Genomic DNA, 7,898 nt, shown 5'->3' on the forward strand with positions numbered 1-7,898 from the left:
TGAAGGAGAACCTGGAAAACAACCATGAAGGAGAAGCTCACAACCATGCCAGAGAAGGCCCTGTGAATCATGCTGGGCAAGAGAGAAGAGTTCTAGGTTCATACATCGATCCGAACCCAGGAAATTATGGAAGTAGTATCCAAAAGCCAACCATACATGCCAATGACTTTGAATTAAAATCCCAACTCATCACCCTTGTTCAGAACAACTGTTCATTCGGAGGAAGCGTCCAAGAAGACCCCAATCAACATCTAACCACCTTCCTAAGAATATGTGACACTGTGAAGTCTAATGGTGTTCATTCGGATGTCTATAAACTACTTTTGTTCCCTTTTTCACTCAAGGATAAAGCATCTAAATGGCTAGAATCTTCCCGAAGGAGAGTTTAACAAATTGGGAAAATGTGGTGAACAAATTCTTGGCGAGATTCTACCCTCCTCAGAGAATCAACAGGTTAAGAGCTGAGGTATAAACCTTCAGGCAACAAGATGGTGAAACTCTCTATGAGGCATGGGAGAGGTTTAAGGACTTAACAAGAAGGTGCCCACCAGACATGTTCAATGAATGGGTTCAACTGCACAATTTCTATGAAGGTCTTTCTTACGAATCAAAGAAGGCCGTAGACCATTCATCAGGGGGTTCTCTAAACAAGAAGAATACCATTGAAGAAGCCATAGATGTCATTGAGACTGTAGCTGCGAATGACTACTTCTATGCTTCTGAAAGGAGCAACACTCGAGGAGTGATAGAGCTAAACAATATGGATGCACTGCTGGCTCAAAATAAGATGATCACCAAGCAGTTAGCTGATCTTACCAAGAAGATAGAAGAGAACCAAGTTGCAGCAGTCATCACTTCATCACCAGCTCAAGAAGGAGTGAATACAGGAGAAGAAGGCGACTGGGAACAAGCCAACTATGTTGGAAACTCACCTAGGCAGACCCATGATCCATAATCCAAAACTTATAATTCTCGTTGGAGGAACCACCCTAATTTGGGGTGGATAAATCAACAAGACCAAGGCCAAGACCAGAGGAGCAAGCCCTAACTACTTTAGATATGCACCAATTACAAGAAGCTATTGATAGCTTGTCTAGGCAATACATGGAGAATCAAGGGGCACAGAAGGAGCTTCAACTGCAAATGATGGATCGCCAAGAAGAATCATTCTCTAGATGGATGAATCAACAAGGGGAGTGGCAAAAGTAATTGATGGAGCAGCAACTGGAACAAGGGAGACAGTAGGGTGAATCCTTCCACAGGTTGAACCAAAAGCAAGATCAACAACAAGAAGTCATCCAAAAGCTAATCAATATCCAAGCACATCAAGGTGCACACATTCATGAGATGCATCGGAAACAAAGAGAACAAGCAGATCTTTTCGATGAATACAGAGCGTTCTCGGAAAGAGTTTATATGAGTGAGACTGGATATCATGTAAACACTCAAGCCAGACTCGGATACTTAGTCGGACAACTGCCTGTATTGCACCCTAGGATCACAAGATATGAGGACGTAAAGGATGAATTAGCACGAGAGGAACGAGAAAGAGCCGAAAGGAGTCATGAATCAGTAAGGAAGGCACTGGAAGATTGGAAAAGAGCCAGAATGACACAGATACATGGAAGTGCAAGTGGACACAAAAAGGACAAACAAGAGAAAGAGCATGAACATTGCAATAAGTAAAAGGTGGTGGAGTTCCCTCTTCGTTCTATCTTTTTCAAGTTTTAAATAAGGAAAATCATGTATGAAATAGAACATGCTTCCATAGTAACTTAGGAATTTTCAATTCTGTCTTTAAGCTTCCGTTACTTAAGTATAAGTGTGCTGGTCTAAGTCCCTGGCTTTCATTTTCATCTTGCTTACATGTATGCTTGTCTTTTAAGTCAATTAAAAGAAAATGTTGTGAAAAACAAGAGTGGGGTTTATCTTGTGAAGTAAGTTCTCAATGTTTATGGTATGGTAATTGATTAGCTAAGTTGGTTCACCAACAAGGTATACAGGCAACTATATGCTCTAAATCACATGCTTGAAGCACATCCTATGAGACTAGGAAACCAACAATATCCTAATAAGAAAAAGAGAAAGAACAATAAGAGTTTCAAAAGGAAAGAAAATTAATAAGAAATAAGGCTAGGCACCAAGGGTTTGAATATTGAGGCATGTGTCTATGGTGCTCCTGTGCAAGGTATATGCTTGGATGAATAAGCTCTCAGGGGTGCCTTATCACTTGGTAACTTGGGTTAACTAACCCGGGATTATCAGCTGAAAGTCCACTATCAAGAGCAGCCTTTGCTACAGAGCACTTAGTAACCCAAAGAGGTGCTAGACACCAAGGCCTCAAGAAAGAAAGTAACAAACCATATGCCTGTGGTGTGCATGTATGGGGGAAAGAGGCTTGAGGGAGTAAGTCCTTAGGGGTGTCTCAACACCTATCACCTTGAACCAACTAGTTTGGGAGTGTTGGTTGAAAGCTTATCTTAAAGAGTCACCCTCTCACAGAGCATATAGCCTAAGATGCAATAAACCCTGGAAGAGAAGGGAAGATCAATAAATAAGAAGTCTCATAGGATGCAACCAAGCAAGTATTCAAGAGCATGATAAGGACCTAAAAACCAGTAAATGAATGAACCTAAGTTGCTATGCATGAAACCCCATAGACCAAGGACTTGACTTCTATAATAATGATTTGTTTATCGTGTTCTTTCATTCATCTTTCCTATGTTTCAGTACTTGCTTAGGGACAAGCAAGCTTTATGTTTGGTGTTGTGATGCCAGGGCATCTTGGCCAGTTTTACTGACCTTTTCTTTACTATTTTAGGGTAGTTTCATGCAATTTCTTAGTAAATAAGCAAGTTTTGGGTAGATATACACTTACATCTTGATTCAAGCAAACATTATGAACTTTACATGATTTCATGATAATTATGCAGGAATTGGATGATAAAATGGATAATGCATGATCTCATGACTTAGAACAGAGCTTTGATGCACTTTATTTACTTGATTTCAGGACAAAGGAAGCAAGGAAAAGCCACGTTAGCAGCCACGTTAATCTAATTAACGTGACCACTAACATGGAATGGGAATAAGCATGCAGCGTTAATGGAAAAATGATCGCCAATAACGCCTTCGAAGCCATCATAGCCCACGTTAGTTGCCACGTTAATTACATTAACGTGGTAGCTAACGTGGAGGAAAAGGGGAGCTCCAACGTTAGTGGTAAAAGTGAATACCATTAACATTCCAAAAGGGCACATTTAGCCACGTTAAGAGTCAAGTTAATGCAATTAACGTGAACTCTAACGTGGGAGGAGAAAGCAATCGCCAACGTTAGTGACACTCACCTTTGTCACTAACGTTGGACTAAGCCAATATTGCCTACATTAGTGGTCACGTTAATACCACTAACGTGAAGGGTAACGTGGAGCAAGGAATGATAGGCCAACGTTAGTGACACTCACCTTTGTCACTAACGTTGGAGATGGCAATCACCACTACATTAGTGGTCACGTTAATGCAATTAACATGAGGCACTAACGTGGGAAGAAGGGGCGTTTGAAGCGTTAGTGACAAAATTAAGTGTCACTAATGCTCTCGAAGCTTGGGCATGCCCATGTTAAGGGCCATGTTAGTTACACTAATGTGGATCACTAACGTGGGGAAAAGAAGCAAAGAGCAATGCTATTGGTAAAGGTGAATGCCAATAACATTTGCGAAGGACTAAGAGGCAACATTATTGGTAAAGGTGAATGCCAATAACGTTTGCGAAGGACTAAGAGGTAACGTTAGTGCCACTAATGTTGAAGTTAACGTGGATCAATATGGTTTGGAGCATTAGTGAAAAAGGTGATCGTCACTAACGTTCTCGAACCCACATTTTCACTTAACGTTAACACCACTAACGTCCTAACTAATGTCTACCCATGCCTGACTCATATTTTTTCTGCAAGCAAAGCTGAGCCCACTGAAGATTGCAACTACTTCAACTCAAGATCAAAGGCCCATATCCAAGACTTGAGGAGCTGACTAGAAGATCAAGAAGAGTAATATATATAGGAGTAGTTTTGAACTAGAGAAAGGCTTGGCATTTTGTAGAACTACACTCTGTATATTTACTTTTCCTGCAATTTCTAGTTTACTTTAGAATGTACTCTTCTCTATCATCTTCCATTTCCAGAGCTGCGAACAACTAAACCCCTTTTCATTGGATTAGGGAGCTCTGTTGTAATTTGATGGATCAATTATAGTTTTCATTCTTCTTCTTCTTTCTTTTCTTTTGATTTACTAGAAAGCTTTCGATCCTAAATCAATTGGTTTGTTGTCTTCGAAAAGAAACTCTCCATAATTGGATCTCTTCTGAGCCTTGGAAAAGGGATAAGGAGATCATGCTAGAAATACTTTCTCATGTTGGACCAAATTGGGGTTTGGACGGATATAGTGACATATAATCCTCCCAACACTTTGATTTGAAAATACATGTGGTATAATCAGTGACCATACTTCATCTCTTCTCATGAGCAATTAAATCAAGAAATTGGGCAATTGTTCAAGCTTAGAGAGATTGGGTTGCCAAGGAATTGGGATCCAATCACCTAAGATTGCCAAGGAGATCAATGAATGCATTGATTGAGGAAGAGATGAGAATGAACTTGATCCGGAGAATGCAACATCTCCTAAGCCCAATGACTCCCCCATTTCTGATCTTACCCATTCTCTTTACCTTCTGCCATTTATTTTCATGTTCATTTCCCTAAATCTCCATTTAAGATTCTGCAATTTACTTTCTGCAATTTTTTCCCACCATTTAATTTTCTACAATTCTCAACCCAATTTCTACTTAGCTCAACTAGAACATTCCTCCAATTAAAGTTGATCGACCAATCAATCCATGTGGGATTCGACCTCACTCTATTGTAAGTTTTTACTTGACGACAATTCGGTATACTTGCCGAAGGGAGATTTGTTGAGAGACAAGTTTTTGTGCATCAACAGAACACTTAGAGTCAAGACCAAGTGAGTTTAACAGAGTATGCCAAAGGTTTTGAGCACCACTGTCTGGGAGTAACTAAAAGGAAAATCAAAAGTTAAAGGAAGTTCCGCAGTTAAGTGCTTATGGTGTTTCTGTGTCAAGTAACACTTGAGACAAAACAATTAAAGTCACGGCTATGCTCAAGGTGTAAAGCACCAAAGAAAAATAAATTAAAGAAAATCATGATGTGTTCAAGGATTAAACTGGAGTATAAAGATCAGAGAATTCATAATATGATCTGGATTCTAATTCTGAATAACACTGACACCCCTCTGATTCAAAGGAAAGTGAGATGCCAAAACTGTTCAAAATTACAATGAATAAACCCATTTTAAGAATAGACTTAAGCTTAATCGAACTCTCATTCTCATACAAATTCACATCCTTAGCCTATATTAGTTTGGTTGCTTGAGGACAAGCAACAATTCAAGTTTGGTGTTGTGATGTGTGAGCATCTTTCTTGTCTTTTCCTAGTGAATTTGCATTTAATTTGTTAAGTTTAATCAAGAATTAATTGCTTTTTAGCCACTATGGATGCTACTTTGAGTCTTGTGCAATTCTGTTTATTTTAGGTAGCATTCGGCTAGATTTGATGGAGTTTTTGCAGCACAAGAATTAAAGGAGAGGACAACGAGGAGCGACGCGCGTGTACCTGACGCATGCGCGTGATTTGAAGATTTGTGCAGCGACACGTGCGCGTACCTGACACGTACGCGTGAGACGCGAAGAAGACCATTGATGCGTACGCGTGACTGACACGTACGCGTGACTGACGCGTACGCGTGACATGCGCCACGTGCAGAAAATGCAGAAAATGCTGCGAGCGATTTCTGGGCCCCATTCTGGCACTCAAGTAAAGCGCAGCTCTCTGCCAAGTTAGGCGCGGATCCAATGAAACCAAGTGGTCTCCACGTTACAAGGCGTGGATTGTTTAATTGATTCTGATTCAAATTTGAATTTGAAAATAGGAAAAAATATTTTTAGTTAGATATTAGATTTTAAATTAATTAGGATTAGATATAAAAGATATTAGGATTCTATACCAATTTACATTCGGTATTCTACAGTTTACCTGAATCCTTATTTTCTTCTCTGAACCATAAGCAACTAAACCTCCATTGTTAAGGTTAGGAGCTCTGTCTATTGTATGGATTGACATTATTACTTTTCTATTTTAATTCATGTTTTGATTTATATTCCAAGAATTGTTTTCGTTCTTGATTCAATGAATCTGGGTGGAACGGAAGTATGACCCATGTTCTAATTGAGTTCTTGTATAACTTGGAAAAGCTCTTTACTTCTACAACAACTTGAAAACATATTATTCAGAATTTCTAATTGTTTGTATTTAACGGGATACGTGACATATAATCCCCTTATATCTGGATAATTAGGATTCTTGTGGCATATAAACTGGAATTTGATCATCACCTTTAATTGGAATTAATTGACCAAGAAATTGGCAGTTAATGAATTTTAGAGGAGACTAGGAAGGTCTAAGGAATTAGGGTCTAGTCACATATAGTTTGCCATGAATTAAATCTTGCATGATTAAAAGAGTTAGTAAGAAAAGTCAATCCAGAAAATAGATAACTCTAAAACCTTAACTGTTTCTCCATATTTGGTTCTCAACTTATTTACATACCTGTCTTTCAAACTCTTAATTTACTGTTTAATGCTCTTTGAACATCCAAAAACTCTTTTTTGTTTGCCTAACTAAGTGGTTTAACCAACCATTGTTTTTTGATCCATCAATCCTCGTGGGATCGACCCTCACTCACCTGAGGTATTACTTGGTACGACCCGGTGCACTTGCCGATTAGTTTGTGGGTTATAAATTACCACACCAATGGCACTGACTACTCTATTCATTTTCTGATTGCTCTGCACCTAGCCTATTTGTATTTTTGCTGTCTTCTCTTCTTGGATATGTATAATTATATATTTTTTAAAAATACTAGATAGTGTGATATAATGTTTTTGCTTGTAATTTTTATACATTTTACACATGATCAGGAACAATTTATATTTGGGATAAAATATATGTAACTGGTTGTGACCGACATTATGAGCCTTGAATTGGTTCTTGTTGTAATACACGATAATTAATAATATTATTTTTATCTTGATTAATCATGCATGGATACTGAAGAATGAAACTCTCGCGCGATCTAGAATTTTCACAAATAAAGTCCCGTTGTAAGTATAGCTTCTAGACCGACAAGAATCCCTTTCTTACAAATATTTGGTTGTCACAAGTAACAAACCCAATAAAATTTATAAACCGAAGTATTCAAACCTCGGGTCGTCCTCTCAAAGAATTGCAGGGAAGTATGATTTATTATTGGTTATGGAAAATAGTATTTTTGGGTTTTTGAAAGGGTTTTGAGCAAGAGAAATGGGTTGCAAAAATTAATAAATTAATAACTAATAAAACTCTTGGCAAAGTATGAAAACTGGAAGTCCTATCCTAGTTATCCTTATCAATGGTGATGAGAATTATATTTTTGCTCCACTAAGTCAACCTCTAACTATGAAGGTAAGTCAAGTGAACAAATCAATTTAACACCTAAAGTCCTAGTCAACTCCTTAAGGAAAGACTAGAGTTATAGGAATCTAAATTAATCAGCAAAGATAACAATTGTCAATCACGATGAGTTTGACAACTCAAGAGTTACCAATTAATCAACCAAAGCAATCATGAGTCTGAAATACCTCAAATTGAATTAATAAAGATATCAAATGTAACATGGGAGTTCATAAATTAAGTTGGAAAATAAATAAAAGGAACATTGAACCTGAGATAAAGAAGATGAAAATATTTCTAAATCCTTTAAGAGGAATCCTAATCCTAAGAGAGAGGAGA

The 7,898-nt window shown here is 38.1% G+C and overlaps 1 non-coding gene across 1 annotated transcript; it reads right to left on the reverse strand.

The window, feature by feature from the left end:
• Positions 1 to 451: 451 nt before the first annotated feature.
• LOC112713850 (small nucleolar RNA R71) lies at positions 452 to 555 on the reverse strand. The gene has a single exon (XR_003158811.1). It is a non-coding gene; the product is annotated as a small nucleolar RNA R71 (small nucleolar RNA).
• Between the last annotated feature and the right edge of the window lie 7,343 nt (positions 556 to 7,898).

Source organism: Arachis hypogaea, chromosome 9 (genome assembly GCF_003086295.3).
Source record: "Arachis hypogaea cultivar Tifrunner chromosome 9, arahy.Tifrunner.gnm2.J5K5, whole genome shotgun sequence".
NCBI classification, from domain to species: Eukaryota; Viridiplantae; Streptophyta; class Magnoliopsida; order Fabales; family Fabaceae; genus Arachis; species Arachis hypogaea.